Source organism: Biomphalaria glabrata, chromosome 1 (assembly GCF_947242115.1).
Source record: "Biomphalaria glabrata chromosome 1, xgBioGlab47.1, whole genome shotgun sequence".
NCBI lineage: Eukaryota > Metazoa > Mollusca > Gastropoda > Planorbidae > Biomphalaria > Biomphalaria glabrata.
In genome coordinates, this window is record NC_074711.1 from 62116558 (window position 1) to 62140516 (window position 23959).

A 23959-nucleotide genomic window follows, 5' to 3' on the forward strand; every position below is an offset into this window, starting at 1 on the left:
CAAAAGAATGTAAAACAGAGAACAGATGTTTGAAGTGATGCTAACCTTACACAAACACAAACAGTTTTACTCGACAAGCTCAACATTGTATCTGACAAGAACTTGACAATATACAGAAGTGTAATGAATACTGTATCTGACAAGAACTTCACAATCTACAGAAGTGTAATGAATACTGTATCTGACAAGAACTTCACAATCTACAGAAGTGTAATGACCATTGTATCTGACAAGAACTTGACAATCTACAGAAGTGTAATGACCATTGTATCTGACAAGAACTTGACAATCTACAGAAGTGTAATGACCATTGTATCTGACAAGAACTTGACAATCTACAGAAGTGTAATGACCATTGTATCTGACAAGAACTTGACAATCTACAGAAGTGTAATGACCATTGTATCTGACAAGACCTTGACAATCTACAGAAGTGTAATGAACATTGTATCTGACAAGACCTTGACAATCTACAGAAGTGTAATGACCAGGTTTTGGGAAACCGTTTTGTAATTTGAAACCAATGAAGTGTATCTCATTAAGGGAGCCTCTGAATCATAGATTGTCTTGTTTCTTATCTTGTTTTTTTTTTTTTTTTTTTTCAAATTTCCTTTTTTTTTTAAATAAGCGTTTCATTTTTTTTTTTCAGATAGTGTCTGTATGTGTGTGTATGTGTGTGTGTGTGTGTTCAAATAATGTTTTACTATAGAAACTTACAAAGGACAAAGTAAAAACATTTGAACGCCGCCCTTATTATTTGCATATTAATGATTAATGAAATAAAGAATGATAATACATGTTAATATTATGACATTAGTCGTTGTTGCAACTTCTTCTAATCAAACTTGCAATACTTGTAAGGGCCAATGTTAGCCTCATTGTTTAAAACAAATATTATTCTTTAAAATAATCACATTCGAACACTCTGAAAACATCACCACAAACACAGACCAAAACACATACAAACCCAATACAACACTTGCACTCTAAGAAACACACTCACAAACACATACAGACTGCTGACATTATATTTCCCCCGCCTCTTCCTCCAGCCATGGTGTTCCCTCTTCCTTCACCGCTGAAAAACAAATGTCCAGACTGGACAAAGAAGCTGTGGTCAAGCTGGCACTCTGGGCTGAGCTGTTTACCATAAATACATAAAACATAAATCATTGAGTCGGCCGCCTCCGTAGAGAGTTTCATAAAGTTGCAGAATATTGGGACTTCATGCATCTAAATAACATTACTTTCGGATGAAGCTCATGCAACCCAAAGACAGAGTTTTGGTCAGATCTAATTATTCATATATTAAATAGTATTTCAAAGTAAAATGTCGCTATTGTTAAAAAAAAAAAAAGGTTACACTGTAAGCACAACACAAGACAAGTAAAAAGTACAGTTCCCCTTACAGAGCTGACGATCTGTAATGCAGATACAATGTATTAGCACAATACAAAGGGGTCTTGATTCAGCGATGTATTGACTGATAGTTCAAAATGTTTCAACAATATGCCTACTGTATTTTCAGTATTTCTGTGAATGTGTATTGACTAGTGAATGCGTATTGACTAGTAAATGTGTATAGACTAGTGAATGCCGATTGACCAGTGAATGTGTATTGACTAGTGAATGCGTATTGACTAGTAAATGTGTATAGACAAGTGAATGCGGACTGACCAGTGAATGTGTATTGACTACTGTATTTTCGACTGAATACAAAGACTTGAAATAAAGGTTGCTCCCAAGTACAACAAAACGATACCACCAGAATCGATTTCATCGCTGTTATGAGAAGACAGAAGATATTTTATTCTGTGTGTGTCTGTTGGCAATGTCAGTGTCTCGTCCGCTTCATGTGGCCCGCGTGCTTAGTGGACCACAAGAAAATATCCCATTTCTTGTTGACCTTCTGGTCAGCTGGGAGATTTCTTGGACGTGTCTTTACTGACGTCAGCGTTGTCCATCTTCATAAGCATTGTTATTCAATATTTGACCTTCTATTTCGACCCCTTCTCTTCCCACCACTCACCCGAGCTTAATGGAGATTTGTGCTTGAAGAGTTAGGTAATCAATACATATTCAAGCCTGTTGACCTTCTGAATGTCCAGCAAAGTCCAGTCATCGCCTAGATTGACATTCACAATATAGCAAGAGTAACAAGTGATGGACACATTTGGACAAAGAGAAAGGAGAGAGAGAAGAGAATAGAAAAAGGAGGTAGAGAGAAGAGAGAGACAGGAGAAATAGAAGAGATAGACAGGGGAAAGAGAAGAGATAGACAGGAGAAAGAGAAGAGAAGAGAGAAAGGAGAGAGCGAAAAGAAAAATGATCATTTATTCACAACTCCTACCAACTATGTATTTGACAGCCGACATTTTTAAGTCTAAAGTATAAAGGAGAGAGAGAAAAGAAGAGAGAAAGGAGAGAGAGAGAGAGAGAGAGAAAAAAGAAGCGATAAAGGGGAGAGAGAAGAGAAGAGCGAAAGAAGAAGATAAATGAGAGAAGGGGAGAGAGAGAAGAAAGAGAGAAAGGAGAGAGAGAGAAAAGGAAAGAAACGAAAGATAGAAGAGAGAAAAGAGAAGAGAAGATGAGAGAACGGAGAAGAGAAAGGGAGAGAAAATAGAGAGAGAGAAAGCAGAAGAGAAGAGAGAAAGGAAAGAGAAAGAAGAGAGAGTCAGTAGAGAGATGAGAGAGAAAGTAGAGAGAGGAGAAGAGATAAAGGAGAAGAGACGAAAGAAAGGAGAGAGGAGAGAAAACGAAGAGAGGAGATGCAGACAAGAAAGAAGAATGACAGTGAGAAAAAAAAAAGAAAGAAGAGAGTGGTGAAATGGAGAAGAGAGCTCATGAACGAGGTGTTCTTTTTGTGCATGTGTTCTAATGAACGAGGTGTTCTTTTTGTGCATGTGTTCTAATGAACGATGTGTTCTTTTTGTGCATGTGTTCTAATGAACGAGGTGTTCTTTTTGTGCATGTGTTCTAATGAACGAGGTGTTCTTTTTGTGCATGTGTTCTAATGAACGAGGTGTTCTTTTTGTGCATGTGTTCTAATGAACGAGGTGTTCTTTTTGTGCATGTGTTCTAATGAACGAGGTGTTCTTTTTGTGCATGTGTTCTAATGAACGAGGTGTTCTTTTTGTGCATGTGTTTGGACATTTCCGGAGTACTCTGACAAACAAACAAACAAACAGGAAATTAACAAACACGTAATGAAATAAGTAACACACATTTGAAATGAATCGGTTACTAAAAACAAAAGTATCTAATGGTTAAACCCATTATGAAGGTCTGACTATTTCTGCATGTTTGATGTTCATAAACGATGCCTGACTTCAAAGGCAATCAGTAGACATTTGTCTTACATTGAGTTGTCTTTACTCTTTAGGAAACTGCCAGGTATCTGGTAATGGTGAAATACATGCTACAATTAAACCTTCTTCATAAAATGTGTTTCACTTAAGACCAAAAGGAGTCTCTTAGTGCTGCTAGGTTGTCTGGGTTTTTTAAAGGATATATCAAACATGTCTTGAAATATAAGATAAAAGAGAAAGTGACAAACTGACAGACTGACAAACAAACAGATAGATAGATAGATAGATAGATAGATAGATAGATAGATAGATAGATAGATAGATAGATAGATAGATAGATAGATAGATAGATAGATAGATGGATGGATGGATAGATAGATAGATAGATAGATAGATAGATAGATAGATAGATAGATAGATAAGATAGATAGATAGATAGATAGATAGATAGATAGATGGATAGATGGATAGATAGATAGATGGATGGATAGATAGATAGATAGATAGATAGATAGATAGATAGATAGATAGATAGATAGATAGATAGATGGATTAGATTTTCCCTACTCTGATCACAAGGTCGGCCATTTTCCTTTCTACCCAATAACGAAATAAATCCACCAACTCTATTTTTGATTTATGCCCAAAGACCGGTCCAGGCTACTGACCATTTGTTAGGATCAAGTGACCTATATATTGACCGGTTGAGTGAGGCAGTAGAAGTGTGAGGAGAACTTTACAATCTTTTATAGCGATCAATGACAGGCGGATAAATCCCCCCCCCACTTCCCCGCAGCCCTCGTCGGTCACAGCTCGATGTATGATGGATGAAAGTACTCTCACCTTTAACCCCTCCAAGCAGCCTTCGGGAATAATGGTGGGACTTTATTAGATCTCAAAACTGGAATGTTTGGAGCTAATGTAGGGAGTTTGGAGCTTATGTTCAGAGCTAATGTATGGAGTCCGGAGATCATGATAAGAACTAATCTAGGGAGATAATGTATGAAACTAAGCTAGAAAATTATAAAGGGAGTTTCAATGTTATATTTGGAGGTAATGTTAGGAATTAACACATTCTCATAATGCAACATTATAATGTTAGGAACTGGGGACGGGAAAACAAGGAAGCTCTGCGATGTAAATGATGTCATCGTCTTGTGCTCAGAACTAATGTAAGGCGCTAATACTGTAAACTATATGCGCGTCTTCCTTAAAAAGATTAGATTCTTATATACAATACAGAGGCAGATCAGCCGGACCATGACAGTTTAGGGGCTTTTGTTTGTACATTACTATTCTTAAAGTAGCCAAAATTTCATGTGGAGGGGTTCAAGTCATTTTAAAAAAATAACAATTTCTGGACATACAAATCAGTGAAATATTCACATTTAGAGTTACATCATTAGTAAAATCACTAAAAAAAAGTAATGCCATAATAGAAGATAAAACCCTAAATTTACAGAATCTTGACAGTAGACATAAAAATTAAAGTAGCAATGATAAACACTGAACCATAACTTAAAACCATAATTTACAAATTCAAAAACACAAATCTAAATTCCATATGCTAAGACGAATTTTTACAATTTCTCCAATTTATGTTTGAAATTTGATACTATGTTTATTAGAAATTTGATTCTAGGTTTATTAGTTGCCTAGGGCAATATTTTCTAGCAAAATCCTATCTGGGCACACAAAAAAAACTGTAAAAATGTGAAATAGATCTCTGCATATTGTGTCATAAATTTGGAAGAACTTTCTCAAAGGTGACTTTTTGTTAATAACCTTTGTTCCAATGGTCTCGATCTTCTATGTGTGTCTAATAAACTATAAAGCGGATAACTTAACAACTTATAATTTGTCCAAGTGAAATATTATAGACAAAGTCGCGTGCTTTTGTTCTTTTACTGCGTCAATGTGCCAGACAACTCTGAAGTGAATCAACAGGCTGTCTGAGAGAAGTTAACGTCATCCTGCCCCTGAATGTACTGCCCCCACTCCTTCCCACAGACACGCCTCTTAATAAGGTCGTCTGTCAAATAAGTCTCAAAACTCCTGGCACCTGGCACGTCTTTCGTGAGTAAATTTGTTCTCGTTACTCACTCCGTCACACAGACCCTGTCCGGGCCACACCGCTCGCTAACTATAACACTTGTGACAAGACTTGGGGATTTGTAAAGAGGGCTGGGGCTGTCTGGGAAGGGGGAAGCAACGCTTCTGACATAAAAAGAGGGGGGGGGGTGATCTAATGAGACAGAGAGAGTTTTAAAATGGCTCAATTTTCTGGCGCTCTGTCACACATACACATACAAAACATTTCTCTCTCTAATTTGTAGAATCTCTGTACTTAATGGACTGGAGATTAGATTTTAGAACAAGATTGTGAGATAGAGACACAGTATGGACATGACAAAACGTGAGATAGAGACACAGTATGGACATGACAAAATGTCAGATAGAGACACAGTATGGACATGACAAAACGTGGGATAGAGACACAGTATGGATATGACAAAACGTGGGATAGAGACACAGTATGGACATGACAAAACATGAGATAGAGACACAGTATGGACATGACAAAACGTGGGATAGAGACACAGTATGGACATGACAAAACGTCAGATAGAGACACAGTATGGACGTGACTAAACGTGAGATAGAGACACATTATGGACAAGACAAAACGTGAGCTAGAGACACAGTATGGACATGACAAAACGTGAGATAGAGACACAGTCTCTGAGACTTGTTTGTCAATGATGTGGCGCGACTTTTAAACAAAAGTAAATAAAAGTATGGTAAGAAATGTATACATGAACTAGACATGGCATGGGTATATGTGTATAGATATATAAATGTGTGTATGTGTTTGGGTCTAAGTTTAAACACGTTTGTTAATCTCTTATTAGACAGAGAGACAAAGAGAGAAAGAGAAAGACACACAAGTGTGAGATATAAAAGACAGAAACAGATGGAAAGAAAGATGTACAAATGAACTGAATGTCTTAAACGATTAGAAGACCAAAAACAATGGAAGACGAAATGGACAAACTTAAAAACTGGGATGAAAGACAAAGCCTAACCAGGACCATAGCATGCCTTGCCTAATGTCGAGATGAGATACACCGTTACTCTAGTCATCTGAGAGAAGCACAGAGTTACACTTCTGTCTTGTATCAAAATGCATTCTCTTGTGACATTCTCGAGGTAAAAATACAATAAATCTGTCAAACAATAAATCACGTCTCTTTCTCCTTTCTTGTCTGGATCTCTATCTCTCTTTACACCACTGCATTTTTTTTCTTGTTTCTTGCAATGGAACATTACATTCACATACTAAAGATCTATTTATACAAGTTTATCTCCAAATCACATACATATTTATAGAAGGTTACCACCATCATGGGCGTAGCCAGGATTGGGGGGGGGTTGGGGTTCACCCCCCCCCCGCGGGGGGGGGGATCGGAATTTAGTGAATGATTTTTTGCTTTGATTTTGTTTATTTAAGTTGAGATTTTAATACTAAACCATCAATTGCCCCAGCACAACCAATGGAGTTTTGAGTTTAAAACCCCTTACCAGGGGGTTTTGAGTTTAAAACCCCCTACCAGGGGGGTTCGAGTTTAAAAACCCCTTCCAGGGGTTTTGTGTTTAAAACCCCCTACTAAGGGTTTTGAGTTTTAAACCCCCTACTTGGGGTTTTTGCAGTTAACCCCCCCCCCCCTCTTCTATAAAACAAAACAAAACAAAACAAAAATGCAAACGAAAATCCCCTAATTCCAAGAGCACAGTTAAGGGAGATTTTGATTTTAAAACCCCCTCCAAAATTTATGATAAACCCCCTCTTCAACATAAAAAAAGTTAATTACGCACTCAAAATGTTATGAGCGTAGCTAAATAGGTTTTGACTTAGTTTTTAGTTTAAACCCCACTTAAGCGGGGTTTGAAGGTAAAAAATACCTCTTTAATAATAAAAACAAAGCAAATTATACACTCAAAAGTAGTAGTCAAAGGGGTTTTGAGTTTAAACTCCCCTCCAGTGGAGTTTGAAGCTAAAAAGTACCTCTTCAATATAAATAAAAGCAAATTACTCACACTAAAATCTATGAACGCAGCCAAAGGGGTTTTGAGTTTGAGGCTAAAAAATACATCTTCAGTGTAAGAAAAAAAGCAAATTACGCACTCAAAATGCTAAGAGCGTTGCTAAAAGGGGTTTTGAGTTTAAACCCCTCTTCTACAGATGGCGTTTGTTTAAAGTTTAAAACCCCTCCAGATGGTTTTGAGTTTAAGATCCCCCTACAGAGCATTTTGAGGTGGAAAACCCCCATGATTTTGACGATAAAACTTCTCTTTTCGATATAAAATCTAAAGCAAACTACAGTCACTTAATTCCAAGAGCGTATTCAAGTGAGGTTACACATTTTTACCAGTGGCGGGGCTCAATTAATAAACTGTAGTGAATAGTCATCTGCCGAAATTGAAAAACACTAAATGTGGCTCAACAAAGATGGCTAAGACAGATTTTAGGAGTCAGTTATAGAGATCGGGTTTAAATCAAGGAAATCCTATGCCGAACTGGGAGTCGACCCTTTAGTAAGATTGTGAGAGAGCGATGCATGAGGTTTGCGGGACATGTTCTCCGACAAAATGAATTACGCATAAGAAGAGTTTCAATGATATCCTAGTACAACTTGACGCCACTCATTCACTGAGGTCCTCATGGCAGGTGGGAAGAGGCTTCAGACATTACCAGTGACAGATTTTTATGGAAACAGCTTGACGTCAAATGCTCCGAACGGCGCGGGAGGGTCTAAGTCAGTAAAAATAGCACATTAGGTTTTTGAAATAAAACTTTTTAATAGCAGGAAAATGCACTGTAGATACCTCAGAATATGCATTTTGTTGGCTTACAATATCAGAAATAGTGCTTGGTTTTGGGGCTTCGCCCCGCGCTGGGGGAGCTCCTAGCGCTCCCCCAGACCCCCTTGCTAGTATTGGCGGGGAATTTACAATTTTTCCACTAACTCATGGAAGAACCTATTCTAGGGCACAATAAACGTTTTCCGAAAGAATGAAGGGTCAGAATGCAATAAAGATTATGTACACACACACACACACACATAAATACATATAAAAAAAAAATTCGCGGGGGGGGGGAGTCGGGGGAGGGAGAAAAATAATTGACATATTTGAATTCTGCGTAAAAAGTTGTAATAATAAACATTTTACTATTTTTTATTTAAATGCTTAGAAACATTTATATTTAGTAAATTAGACAGTAAATTCTTGACATCTCCAAAAAAAACGGGGTGCTTTGAGATATTGTTTTTAGGTTAGGTATACGTCACTTCCATCAACAATACTGAAAAAGAAACTAGATTTAACCAATCGTATCGCTTCCTTCTTACAGGTTCTTAGTGACGGCCTATTCCAGAGCTACGGTACAGTTATAAATAGATGTATAGGTAGATCTAAAAGCATTAGGATAACCAACTCGAGAAAAAAAAGTAACATTTTTATCTAAGCCTCTCCTTTTCCCAAGAAGTAAATAGATCGTGTGTCTGACTGATTCGAACAAACTGGTCAGTGTAACTTCAGTGTAAGGCTAGTTGAGACTACGTGTAGTCGGTCATGACAAGACAACCAAGCGATAGTGTTTGTTGTGTTTTGAGTGGTCTGGCGAGAAAATACACACTGCCGTGGTTAGTCAAGCATGTAAATCTACTTTTAATACGCATTTTTTCTTTGCTTACAAGATCCTAGATCTAACTGCATAGACGAAAATATATTTCTTTTACGAGAATGTTAACTTTGTTGTATGGTCTCCCGTTATACAATAAGTCCATAGATTAAATTAGTAGGCTAGTGTGACGTCACATAAAAACCCGGTGAATGTCTGACTGTTTTGGATGAGCAGGAAAATTACGTCAGAAAATCATCAATTGCTAAGTTATTATTGCAAATAAAAAAAAGATGAATATACTGTAATAACTTAAGTGAGGCAACTCAACGAGGACATTGACCTTTATTTACACTGAGACATGACAAACACAAAGGACATCTGCCTTGAGCACAGCATCTCCATATTGGCTCTCTACTTGGGCGGAAATCGTTTGTCACCTATGTCAACATCCGACTTGTTTGGTCACAGATAGTGCGCACCTTCTTTCTGCACCATCGTGGATGGCGGTGCGCATGGCAAAGTCATAACATTGCCCCCGTCTTAGCACTTTTCGTCCCGAAAAGAAACACTGCAGCTGAGGTTTGACAGTTCAGGTGGAGGTCGATCAGTGGGAGCCACAGGCGGCAGGGAGCGTGTTCCCCACGAAGCCATCCGCATTGTTTTCCTCCAGTGCCGCTTTCTCTTTCTCCAGTTGACCAGGCTGTTGTTGCGATGATGACGTGGCCGTTTGCCACACAAAGAGATAGTGTCGGGCACTGTTTTCTTCAGCACAGACGTTGATCGGACACGCTGTCTCAGCAGACCTTCCCGACAGACGCCTCTCAAGGGAGCTGCAGGTTCACATGCAGCCACGTTGCAAACAAAGTCCAATGCACCGCAGTCATCCTCAGATAACAGTCTCACGTCCAGAATATAGGTCTCTGCAGGTTCAAATGGATAATGTCTTCCTCTTGACAGCTCAGATTTAGAGTGGTTTGATTGACATTCATCTATGCCAATGTCGATGATGATGGTAGAAGTACATATGCCCTGTTGGTGGTTTTCTTGGCATCTAAATTCTATGTGTGATGCGCCGCACGTACAGTTCATGCTAAACCTCTGAATGCAGTTGTCAAGCTTCGAATTTCCCTCGTGAGCACCGACAGATAGGCAGAGGTCTTTAAGGTCCATAGCAACCGGCTTAGACGCAGACCCAACGTTGTCTTCATCTGTCCGGCTCATTGAGGTACTGGTAACAGGTACAACAGGAACAAACGCTTCAGGCACGTAACAGTCTTCAGTTTCTTCATTTATCTCTTTCCCTTCGATTCGTTACATCTCGTTGAGATCATCACAGCAATCATTGTCACGTTTTTCGTCTTGAAAGTCACAACCACAAGACTTGCCCACAACACAGACACAGACGGCGCTCCAATCCCCAGCGTCTCCGTCACCACTGTTTGTGCAACCACAGTCTTGACCACGCAACTTCTTTACCAACGAGTCTACAGGCAACTGCTCCTTTACCAACGAGTCTACTCCTTCTTTCAATTGAGACACCATTTTATCTACCTTCTTCCCCATACTGTTAATTTGTTCACACAATGCATCAATACCTTCATTTATCTTGCCAATAAGCTCATAAATCTCCGGTTCAATTTCAAATAGGTAGGTCTCCGGATCTTCGTCTTCATCAATTAGGGCTTGCCGGAGACGAGCTGTAAGCACCTCCTTGGTACCACCAATTATCTCATATCGGTTACGAAGTTCCTTCCTAAGCTCTCTAACCGAGAGTTGGTCTAATTGTTTCAAAGCTGCCATTGTAAATCCTACCTCCTCTCGTTGAGTTGCCTATAATCCCACTTCTGACAACCAATTGTAATAACTTAAGTGAGGCAACTCAACGAGGACATTGACCTTTATTTACACTGAGACATGACAAACACAAAGGACATCTGCCTTGAGCACAGCATCTCCATATTGGCTCTCTACTTGGGCGGAAATCGTTTGTCACCTATGTCAACATCCGACTTGTTTGGTCACAGATAGTGCGCACCTTCTTTCTGCACCATCGTGGATGGCGGTGCGCATGGCAAAGTCATAACAATACTCATTATCTGTAAATCAAGACACATATTTTTTCAAAAATTATCAAAGCTATCGGAGTTTCCCTTTAATGTGGATTGTTTTGATTGTTCACTACTTGTTACTTTCTACTAGATATGAAGTTTGTTTTCTTCACCTTAATTGAATTGCTTACAATTACAATGTGTGTTTGTAAATCGCTTTCTGACTCAATATTCAAGACTAGTCTTAGTAAATGTGTTAATTCTTTGTAGTCACGTGATCTGCAAACTTGCTCATTGCTCTAACATGCCTTGATACCAATTGATTTGCAGACTTGCTCATTGCTCTAACATGCCTTGATACCAATTGATCTGCAGACTTGCTCATTGCTCTAACATGCCTTGATACCAATTGATTTGCAGACTTGCTCATTGCTCGAACATGCCTTGATACCAATTGATCTGCAGACTTGCTCATTGCTCTAACATGCCTTGATACCAATTGATTTGCAGACTTGCTCATTGCTCTAACATGCCTTGATACCAATTGATCTGCAGACTTGCTCATTGCTCTAACATGCCTTGATACCAATTGATCTGCAGACTTGCTCATTGCTCTAACATGCCTTAATACCAATTGATCTGCAGACTTGCTCATTGCTCTAACATGCCTTGATACCAATTGATCTGCAGACTTGCTCATTGCTCTAACATGCCTTGATACCAATTGATTTGCAGACTTGCTCATTGCTCGAACATGCCTTGATACCAATTGATCTGCAGACTTGCTCATTGCTCTAACATGCCTTGATACCAATTGATCTGCAGACTTGCTCATTGCTCTAACATGCCTTGATACCAATTGATCTGCAGACTTGCTCATTGCTCTAACATGCCTTGATACCAATTGATCTGCAGACTTGCTCATTGCTCTAACATGCCTTGATACCAATTGATCTGCAGACTTGCTCATTGCTCTAACATGCCTTGATACCAATTGACCTGCAGACTTGCTCATTGCTCTAACATGCCTTGATACCAATTGATCTGCAGACTTGCTCATTGCTCTAACATGCCTTGATACCAATTGATCTGCAGACTTGCTCATTGCTCTAACATGCCTTGATACCAATTGATCTGCAGACTTGCTCATTGCTCTAACATGCCTTGATACCAATTGATCTGCAGACTTGCTCATTGCTCTAACATGCCTTGATACCAATTGATCTGCAGACTTGCTCATTGCTCTAACATGCCTTGATACCAATTGATCTGCAGACTTGCTCATTGCTCTAACATGCCTTGATACCAATTGACCTGCAGACTTGCTCATTGCTCTAACATGCCTTGATACCAATTGACCTGCAGACTTGCTCATTGCTCTAACATGCCTTGATACCAATTGATCTGCAGACTTGCTCATTGCTCTAACATGCCTTGATACCAATTGATCTGCAGACTTGCTCATTGCTCTAACATGCCTTGATACCAATTGATCTGCAGACTTGCTCATTGCTCTAACATGCCTTGATACCAATTGATCTGCAGACTTGCTCATTGCTCTAACATGCCTTGATACCAATTGATCTGCAGACTTGCTCATTGCTCTAACATGCCTTGATACCAATTGACCTGCAGACTTGCTCATTGCTCTAACATGCCTTGATACCAGTTGACCTGCAGACTTGCTCATTGCTCTAACATGCCTTGATACCAATTGATCTGCAGACTTGCTCATTGCTCTAACATGCCTTGATACCAATTGATCTGCAGACTTGCTCATTGCTCTAACATGCCTTGATACCAATTGATCTGCAGACTTGCTCATTGCTCTAACATGCCTTGATACCAATTGATCTGCAGACTTGCTCATTGCTCTAACATGCCTTGATACCAATTGATCTGCAGACTTGCTCATTGCTCTAACATGCCTTGATACCAATTGATCTGCAGACTTGCTCATTGCTCTAACATGCCTTGATACCAATTGATCTGCAGACTTGCTCATTGCTCTAACATGCCTTGATACCAATTGATCTGCAGACTTGCTCATTGCTCTAACATGCCTTGATACCAATTGATCTGCAGACTTGCTCATTGCTCTAACATGCCTTGATACTAATTGATCTGCACTTTGGTGTTTCATTTGAACGTCTTGAAGATTTCCATGCATGGATGTAAACGTAAATAGCAAGCTATTCGGTGTATCCGGTGTAAAGAATACGGAAGTATCGATAAGCGAACTACTTTAATAAATCATACAATATTTGGTGTGCATGTTGTCAGCCTAGTGGAATCAAATGTCTCAGCTCTTTCAGTTGCAGGACAGTGGAATCAAATGTCTCAGCTCTTTCAGTTGCAGCACAGCGGAATCAAATGTCTCAGCTCTTTCAGTTGCAGCACAGTGGAATCAAATGTCTCAGCTCTTTCAGTTGCACGACAGTGGAATCAAATGTCTCAGCTCTTTCAGTTGCAGCACAGTGGAATCAAATGTCTCAGCTCTTTCAGCTGTCAGTACAGTGGAATCAAATGTCTTAGCTCTTTCAGTTGCAGAACAAACTCATGGTTATTGTTTAGTTGGCAACAGTGACTTTTCAATATCCTAATTTTATTTCTTTCTTAAACGCTCCTAATCTTCAACTTTTCATTTTTATTTAGGAACCATTATATCACCACAACATTTCTTAGTATCGCTTTCTCTTCATGTACTGTATTTTATTGCCTTAGAACGTAAAGGGGATCTTAAATTTCGAAGTGTTTTCAAAGAGGAGACTACTTCATTTAGTTTTGGCTGTGAAAAATTCCCAATTCATTTACAGCGAGCATTATTATTTGCATGATTGGAAACCTAAAAAATGGCGAAACGTCACGTGATATATAAAAGACGGGCTGAAGACCATTGTCGCAATGTGCTGTACAAAGTTGTAAAACATCTGGGCTGTCACGGTAAAAAGACAAACTCATCCGATAAAGATATTCGCAATGGTTGATTCTGAATATCATTAAAAGCTGAAATTGTGAGAACATTGTCCTGGATGTCACAATGTCTAAAATGTGATCTCTTCCCATTAATGTCAATGTTATATTCGTATGGTGTTTGTTGTAGATGATGAGGCTGACGTAATCATTTGTTGGTGATAACATCTTTCCGTCTCGGGGACAATTTTGTATGCTCACTGTGCTATAAAAGCTAAATGAACCAGAGTTTTGCAGTAGTTTTTTTTTCTACAAGACAAGAAGCTTTGAAGCGTTGCTCGCCAGCATTTTATGACCAGATCGTCTTTTAATATTCAAGCGCTTGTATAGTAATTAAGGGCATGGAACCTACCAGACGCTTGTATAGTAATTAAGGGCATGGAACCTACCAGACGCTTGTATAGTAATTAAGGGCATGGAACCTACCAGACTCTTGTATAGTGATTAAGGGCATGGAACCTACCAGACGAGATGTTACGGTGAAGCTTCACGTTTTCTAGATCTAATGATTTCTCTGTTCCAAGTGGATGCGGTTCTGCAATGAAACAAATGACGGAAACGCAGGGGTTCTAAAACTTTAATTAGATGAACTCATTTCGTAAAATAACAGGCCCAGTAATATCTCTGAATATAAAGATACGTTATTGTAACATTGAATTTATATGCCAGCAAGTAAATGATTTTGGTAATTTTGTGTAATTGACTGACTCGCTGTCTCTTCTCCTTTCTTCCCCTTGTATAATTTGATCTTTATTTAGTCTGCCAAAAGAGTGCATGAAAAGAGGGACCTTTCTGGACTGCTTTATTACAAAGCTGATATCAACTCACTGTCTGTCTGTCTGTCTGTCTGGTACACATATTTGTGCACGTTATTTTTCTCACTTCTTATTCTCGGTTCAAGTTGAGACTTGATTGTGTTAATTAGTGGTAATTAATTAGTTTTGTTTGGTTTAGAAAACAAATGAGATAAATCTTGCAATATTGAGATATATTTCATTAATTTCTTCCCCTTATAGAATTAGTGATAGTTAATTTTGTTTTATTTAGAAAAAAGGAGATAAATGTTGCAATATTGAGAGATGTTCCATTAATTGTGTGGTTCTTTCTCGTGTATAAGCTTTGTGTTTGTTTTTTTCTTTTTACACTTTGTTTAGCAATCTGGAAATTCTTGAGTTATTTTTAGCTTCAAGTAAAAAGTATGCACGTTCCCAAATGTTTTCACACGGCGACGCCTCCCATGCATGCCTATTTTGATTTGCGGCACTAGGGATAGATGATACAATTGAATTGGAACAGACGTGACAGAATGAGACTTGAACGTAACAAGGCAATCCCACTGAAAGAGAATGTCTATGTAACATGTTTACAAAGTCGTTTTACTGGCTACTTAACTCTCGTTAACAGTTTCTCACACAAACAAGCGACATCAACTTTAGGCAACAACTTTACATCAACTGATCAGTAGACCGCAACTTTACATCAACTGACCAGTAGACCGCAACTTTATATGAACTGACCAGTAGACCGCAACTTTATATCATCTGATCAAAATAAAGCAACTTAACATCAATGGCCCAGTAGACAGCAATGTAACAACATATGCTCAAAACACACTAGATCGCAACTTTCCTTCAACTGCCCAATTGGTAGAGAAACTTGACCTCATAATGTGATGAAGATAATGTCTTCAAACTTAGGTATTGTTATTTAGCTGAAGGGGAAGAGACTTTAGATGAGCGGAACTCTTTTGTTCTCCCAAAAATATGTGCGTGTGACCTTGTAATATAAAGAAACAAAATGACCCTTAATGAATACATCATTCTGCTTGACACTTATGCAGAACTAGTTGTACTGATTTATTTCTCTGAGATATTTGTATTTACTTAGAGGCGATTGGAGGCACTGTAGGTGAGCGGCTTTAAATGTACCTGGCATTAGTCGGGGAAAAGTTAATGCGGTTGGTTGTTGTGCTGGCCACATGACACACTCGTTAACCGTGGGTCACAGAATCAGATGACCTTTACATCATCTGCCCCATAGATCTGTAAGGGGAACTTTACTTTACTTGTATTTACTTGTTCACTATGAAACGATCCAGTTATTTTTAGATGTATCTAGAGTTACTTTTACTCTTAGTCGAACTTAATTCTTCTATTGTTTCATTTTATCTTCTCTCTCTCTCTCTCTTTCACACACACACACGCACATATAAACACTATAATTAAGCATCACGTTAAATCCTACATTCACACCTACACCCACATCCTCCTTCCTAAATTAAAATTTAAAGCTCCTATTTTCCACTAATAAATCAGCACAAAACAGTGTTGTCATACTTTCATTTACCTCGAGACTCGTCAACAACAAAATCTCCGGTTTCAAAAAAACAGGCTGAGGGAGCTATCGTCAGGAATCTCGGGACTCGATAAAGTAACCTGACGTTTATTGCAAGTGTCACGCCAAAATTCTCCAGCGCTGTGAGCACTTCAAATTCTATTTTAGGTCGGTCCCGTCACGCCTAACCCTGCTTTAAAGCACACAAAACTCTCCTGCACACCATCGCGCGCGCCTTATGGGATGTCTATACGTTGATAATATGGAAGCTAAACATGATACGATATGAGGGGAGGCGTTTAGTCGAAGTTTCCCTGACTGGCTCAGGTGTGTTGGACAGAGCGTGTGACCTTCTGGTTGCTATCTTCCCTGGGACCTGATTGGGATAGTTACCTTGTGGGTCCAGGTGAGTGGTCTTTTTTTTTTTACCACTGGGGTCTGTTATCTGTCAGGGGCCTCGGTTACAGCAGCATCAAAGTCAGATTTTACTCACACAGCTTTCCAATCAAAGTCATCATACCCTCCCCTGAACTCACCCTTCGTAAACACAGTGAGGGAGAGAGGGGGGGGGTGAAATGAAGAAGCTGTGAAAGATAAAAAGACAGAGAAAGGGGGGGGGCGGGGTATTGTGACAAAAAAAAAGAGTGAGAGATAAAGTGGTAGAGAAGGTGGGGGGGGGGGGAAGACCAAAAAAAGGTGAAGGCAAGGAGGCAAGAAATAAAACGGAATTTTTAAAGTTATACAGGAAACAAAAAGTATTTCTAAATGGTTTGCCCCCCTCCCTCCCCGTTGCCTGAGAGTTCATAAAAGTAATAAGAGACCTCTAGATGAAGCCGTGTTGTACATCTCTATATCTCTATAACTGATAGACTGTCTCGTTGGTAACATAGTGACGTGCTTGTCTTCGCTATCGGGTAGTAGACCCAACAACTGAGTAGGTTGTATACTTCAGACAGGCGAACTAATCGATGCACTCTTTAACTTAAATAACAAATAAATATAAACATTTAAACAAAGCATTATAAGGGAAAGAATTGCGCATTTACATTCATATTTCTCAATACTGTAAGATTTATTTCCCCTTTTTCTATATCAAACAAAATTATTTAATAACCACTGATTAATAAATTGATTTGTTAAATTTTATATTGATTCGTCTTTTGTTTGGGACAATAAATGGCTGTGCAGAGTTTCTACTTGATCCGAGCAAGGAAAGTGAAAGAAATAACTTGTACAAGATTTGTAACAGACAGACAGACAGACTGAGTGACTTAATATAAACTTTGTAATCAGCTTGAGACAATGACATAAAGATGGCTCACTGTAAGTTGCTTTTGTTTTAGAAAAGAAAGGTCGATTCTTGTTTTGTGTTTCTGTAGCTTGCTAAATAAAGCAAACGAAAAATCTCTATCTCTGATAAGGGAGAGTTCTTGGTGTCTTTGTGGAATGTAGATTAAATCGCAAGGGAATAATGGTTTCCAACTAGGATCACATTCAACTGATAGACTGCACAACTTGGAAACTAGTTTGAATGACACAATGCTCCCTCACACAACATAATAGAAACATAAAGATTAATAGACACACAATACATGAAAATACAAGAATACGTTTTCTTTGATTCTCTGCAACAGCAGTGAGTCCTTATTTAGCTAAATACATTTCATTGGAAGTTTACATATTTGTACAAATCTAAAATGCCTTTAAAAATCAACATCAAAGTACTGTGGCATTTCTTTAAATCTCAATCATCTATATTAAGTTCTGTCACTCTTATATTAGGTTACTTTTAAGAAATAGAAGCTTGTGAAATATGTATCTTGTCTTTTTTACTTCCATTATTATTTTGTGCAGCCACTAGCACATGCACAATGTAACATACGTTTTAGCCTGAAAGGGGAAAAGACGCCATTAATTTTGTGTGGCCTGTCTGTCCGTCCGTTCCGTTTAGATCTCAGAAACTAGAAGAGAAAATGAAAATCGGACATCATGATATTTTAGATCATTGAAAGTTCTTATGCAAAGACTACTTTTTTCTTTTCTGAAAGCGAAAAATTTAATTTTTTAAATCAATAGTGCAAGCAGGTTGTTTATATATATATATATAAATACACCATTTTTACAACTATTCACTATTAATAGTAACAAACACTGGAGGCTTTTTAGTAAGGAATATGATTATGTAAACAACGTGGTGATCTGTAAATAACGTGGGGATATGTAAACAACTTAAACAAGTTAAAATAATTGATTTCCTTTTTGAAGTTTATGATTTTTTTCTAACAGCCATTAATATTCACTTAATAACTAATGAATGATGGATACAAAAAATATTTTAAAAATTATCCTGGTTACGGTACTGTATAAATCTACTTAAAGTAGAAAATTGAAGTTTGGTGATAATAGATCCAGACCCACACTTTACAAAACATTAAAAGGCGGCATTGGTCTAGACTAGAATACTGGATATAGTGTTGATATTGGTGTATTAATAAATTGTATAAGTATTACATACATATGTATATTGTCCGAAATGAATTCTAGCAGTACAGCTTATCTTGTAGACGGTGCTCAATATCTTCCTGAACGTCGATACCTTTGTTCAACTCTTGACTGAACACATGCGGGAATTCCCAGTGACGTGATGATAAACGAAAATTAAAATTCAATTTTAAGATGATTCTATTTTACAAACATTTTAACAGTCAACCCAGAGTTTTCCCTGTGGCCAATTAACTATTCATTCGTTTTTCCAAAGATATACATACACTGTCAGATTTCTTGGAAAATCGTTAGAGCCTTTTACAGTTAATAAAAGGAATGGTTTTAAAAAAAAATAGAAATGCACAAAAATGTGTCACAATTAAAAGATTTTATTCTCAGACTCATGTCGTTTATATTTGCAAGTGCTGTGTGCACGTCAGAGGAAATGGAGACTATTTGTGCACACAATCTTGCAGTCATTTTTTGTATTCGTATGTAAAATCTCTCAGTATTCCAAATAAAACTTGGCAATTAGGTCCACTGACGTGTAACACTAGTTACTTTCAACAAACAAGCCTACGACCAGCGCTACGAACAAACAAAGGTACGATCAGTGCTAAGAATTAACAAACTTACGATCAGTGCTAGGAAAAAACAAAGCTACGATCAGTGCTAAGAATTAACACACTTACGATCAGTGCTAAGAATTAACAAACTTACGATCAGTGCTAAGAATTAACAAACTTACGATCAGTGCTAAGAATTAACAAACTTACGATCAGTGCTATGAAAAAACAAAGCTACGATCAGTGCTAAGAATTAACACACTTACGATCAGTGTTACGAACAAAGTTACGATCGTACTATGAACAAAAAAAAGCGCTACGATCAGCAATACGCACAAACAAAGCTACGATCAGCGCTACGCACAAACAAAGCTACGATCAGTGCTACGCACAAACAAAGCTACGATCAGCGCTACGCACAAACAAAGCTACGATCAGCGCTACGCACAAACAAAGCTACGATCAGTGCTACGCAAAAACAAAGCTACGATCAGCGCTACGCACAAACAAAGCTACGATCAGTGCTACGCAAAAACAAAGCTACGATCAGCGCTACGCACAAACAAAGCTACGATCAGTGCTACGCACAAACAAAGCTACGATCAGTGCTACGCACAAACAAAGCTACGATCAGCGCTACGAACAAACAAAGCTACGATCAGTGCTACAAACATTGTCTGTATCCATTCAACCAACAATGTCTAATCTTTTCTAACGAGAATTAATCCGGTAACAGTTTCCACTTGATAGGTTTTCAAGTATAAGAGAAACCTCCAGACGACATTGATGAATCAGGTCACAGATTTAAGTACTCCAGGCCTCGTTCATTTGTTTGGCACTGCTATCCGTCCCCAACCCTCCACCTCAAACCTCTCCCCGCCCTTCGTGTTATGATATACAGCTCGCACCCTGGGGGCGCCCTGGGCATCAGTGACATAACATTGAGGTGGCGGATGTTTTCCTTCACTACTACATCTAACTAGTTCAAATCCTAAATACTTTTATGGCTTTTGTTTTTGTCAGCACTTTTGTTTCTGTAATATATATATTGGTTTGTTTGATTAGAGAACTAGAATTGTGGGGAGAGGATCCACTGGGAAGAAATTTCACCAGAAATCAACAAGTTTTTTGTTCTTTTCATTACGTAACTCTATCTATAGTTAACAAACAAACAAACCTAGCTAGACGTAGTTGAATGTCAACTAATGGAGTCGTAGAATATATATATATATATATTGAAAGATCTATAAACACACACATCACTGAATCAAATAAATGTCATTGTTATTCGCTATTCCTCATAAACATTTTTTACTTATTTCAATTAGTAACACAATAATAGAAATCATTATTTTATCCGTGTTGTTGTGCAGAATGGGACGTCATGGCCTGGCTTTAAAATACATCACGTGATCTGTTGACTCATTACAAAATCCCAGACGATAAAATTAAAAGTAAAACGTCCGATGTATGTCGCTAATCTCAGGAGCTGTTTTTATTGTAGTCTCCAGCAGTAAGAAATAGTGTTCTTTCCTCTCGCACTGAAATCTTTCTTTCCATCTTCCTGCTCATACAAAAATAAAAGGAAAACAAAAAATTCCTTAGTTATGATGACAATGTAAAGTTTCAATAATTTTTCAATAAAAAAAATGTAGCCATGAATCAGATTCGGTAAAAACAAAAAATAATTAATTTTGAAAACTGCAAAGATGAGTATTTAAACATTCTCTTTTGTTTAAATGTCATATGTTACAAAAATAATATGCGTTTTAAAATGTGATATTTTTATTGTCTAGCCCTTGAAGGCTCTAACCATGACTTTAGACCCCAAAGTAAAGTTCATTTTCGTATCACATCAATTCTTCTACAATTATATCATTTCTTTTCTGATGTCAAGTCCCTGTCTCTTTCAACTCTCTACTATACGAAACGATTTCCAGCTTGCTACATAATATTTTTGTTTTGTTTCAATTGTTAACAAAATATGTGCCTAGAGATAAATTGGTTGGCAGAAAGCGAGAGAGAGAGAGAAAAAAAAAAAGTTGTTTTTCTTGCGTGAGAATGTATGTGTGTTATACTTTCACGTGTTCCTATTTGTCTTTAGTTAAATCTTTTTTTTTCTTTGACCCTTTTTTTTTTACATTTGTTATTTATTCTCTCTCTCTCTCTCTCTCTCTCTCTCTCTCTCTGTCTCTCTCTCTCTCTCTCTCTCCCTCTCTCTCTCATTTTGGTTTTGTGTATTGACGACATAACATAGCATACAATTCGTAAGAAGTTTTTTCTTTCTTTCTTTTTTTTAAATCTTCCTTTAATAAAATATAAAATTAAAAAGAAAGTTATCGCCGCATCAGGTTAAGGCTGCTAAAAGAGAACTTAAATCGACCCCCGGCAGACAATTGCTTTGTCTGGGTTGATTTTGGCTAAATATGTATGTCACAGCTGTGTCTACGTCACCACGTGAAAGGCGGCACTCTATTTCATCTTTGGATTCGAAGGCAACTCTTATAGTCCTATCTAGAGCGCTCCAAGAGACTACGTGCTGCACGAGAAGGGGAAGATAATTAGGACATAAACATGGGAAAATATAGGCAAACATTATTATATGTAGTCGAATGTGTAAACCTTTAATCAATGTACAGGTTGTTTTTTTTTACAAAGCTTGCATCAACTCACTCTGTCTGTCTCTCTCTGGTACACATTTTCTCACACATTATTTCTTCCTATTTCCATTCTTGGATCAAGTTGAAACTTTGCACAATTATTCATTGTTCCTAACAAAAGTATGAGTCAATGAAAGAATTAACTAAGAAATTTATTAGTTTGTGGTAATTAAATTATTTAGTTTGATATTAAGGGGAAAAAATCTTAAATATACAGTTCTTCCCTTTAGCTTGCTTTGTTGTTTAAAAAAGTATTTTTTTCTTGTATTGTTGTTTTTTTTTCCTTATACCAGATGGTGACGTAAGCCTATGTTTCTATGAACGCAAAAAAGAACAACCCATTTTCTTTTTCTTTTATTTTTTAACCTAACACTACACTTTGAATTTAAACCCCCAACTTTTCTAATAAGCCACTTGTGCGTGTTTGTATCATCACCTCCCTCAATTGTATATTACACAAGATGAAAGTGTATGTTGACGTCTGTGGCACGTACCTGAAATTTATTTACTTTAATAAGTTGTGGGTGGCCACAGCCCTTCTCCTTATTACATGAAAGTAGCTTCATGAGAAATATCTTCTTCTAGATCTGCAGTTTTAACATTCAAACGTCCTGGCAAGTCTTTTCATGTCTCGCTAATGGCACAGATTAACTCTGCTTAGAACTGTTTGCAAGAGTCAAGGGAATGGAGAGGACAGCGCGTGAGATTCAGAAACACTGGGGGAAAAAAACAGGAAAGGAAAAAAAAAAGGGGGGGGGGGAGACTTTGGCAGTGGGAGAAACCTGGCCTAGTTAAACGTCCATGCTTGTCATTCTATCAATAAGCATGCGTCTAGGTGCCTGCTGCTAAGGACTAGCATGCATCTTAAGCGCATGCAAACATTCATACCAGTGGTGAGATGAGGTTAAGCCCGGCCTGAATGGGGGATCTATGACCTCACATGTGTTCATGTATCCCTATAGGAGTCGCAGAAATGGTTAGCGAACTTGAAGAGAGGAGAGGGGTGGGGGCTGAGAATCAGGGCGTTAATGTTGCTCACGGGGCGTCTTGGGGAGAAAATGGACAACGTGGCTAATAGATCACGTGTAATCCAAGTAATGAGATTTCATGAGTAGCACGTGAAAACATCGAGCGCGCGGGATGCTCGAGACTTAGGAAAAGTTCACTCGCACATACTTAAACTAGCAAGCAGAAACACACACACACAAAAGACACAACACATCGACACTCAATTATAAGTCCGCGTATTACATGTCGCGTGATAACTTTTAATTTTTTTTTATAAACATAAAAGTTTAATTTTTTTTTCTAAATTCAAATGCAATACGAGCATTTACAATATTACATTACTTGAGATTTCAACAGGATTCCGCATCCATTTTACTTAGAGATACAAACATTGAAATCAGTTGACTCTCTTCATTCAAAAGATTCTAAGTCTGGACTGTCTGGTAACACTGACAACTCTGTGTAATTCCGTTCATATTTCACGTTTATATTGAAACCAAAATAAGATACAAAGTTTGTAAAGAGTGTCACTATGTGATAATCAGTATCCATCTAAGCCGTAGCAGTGTGTAGAAGGAATGAACTTCACAAGTGATGGTCCCTTTGTAGAATTCCCAAATATTTATAAGTATTTTTTGAAGCTTATATTTAATCTTTAAAAAAAATATGTTTCCAAAACCCAAATAATCAATACTCTAACTGTAAACCAGTTTGACACCATTTGTATTTTTGTCAACTAGTGTCAAGACGTCAAAAACACTACAGAATCTCTACATCGGATGTAAGGGTCTATCGTATGTACTGCAGTCTTATCTGATGTTTCTAGTATGATGTTTGTGTATGTAGTACCCAATTCAATGTACGTATTTAATGTATGTATTTAGTTTCTAAT

At 37.9% G+C, this 23959-nt stretch overlaps 1 protein-coding gene across 3 annotated transcripts in view; it reads left to right on the forward strand.

The window, feature by feature from the left end:
- Window positions 1–23959, forward strand: part of LOC106075826 (uncharacterized) — a 125550-nt gene that overhangs the window by 18693 nt on the left and 82898 nt on the right. Inside the window, exon 2 of one of the 3 annotated variants that reach the window (XM_056006431.1) lies at window positions 6221–6518. The exons of 1 other annotated variant lie outside the window; for it this stretch is intronic. The gene's annotated coding sequence lies outside the window, so the exon portion shown is untranslated. Of the gene's footprint in view, window positions 1–6220; window positions 6519–23807; window positions 23927–23959 lie in introns of all 3 variants that reach the window. One more of the 3 variants, XM_056006460.1, reaches the window with a different exon arrangement.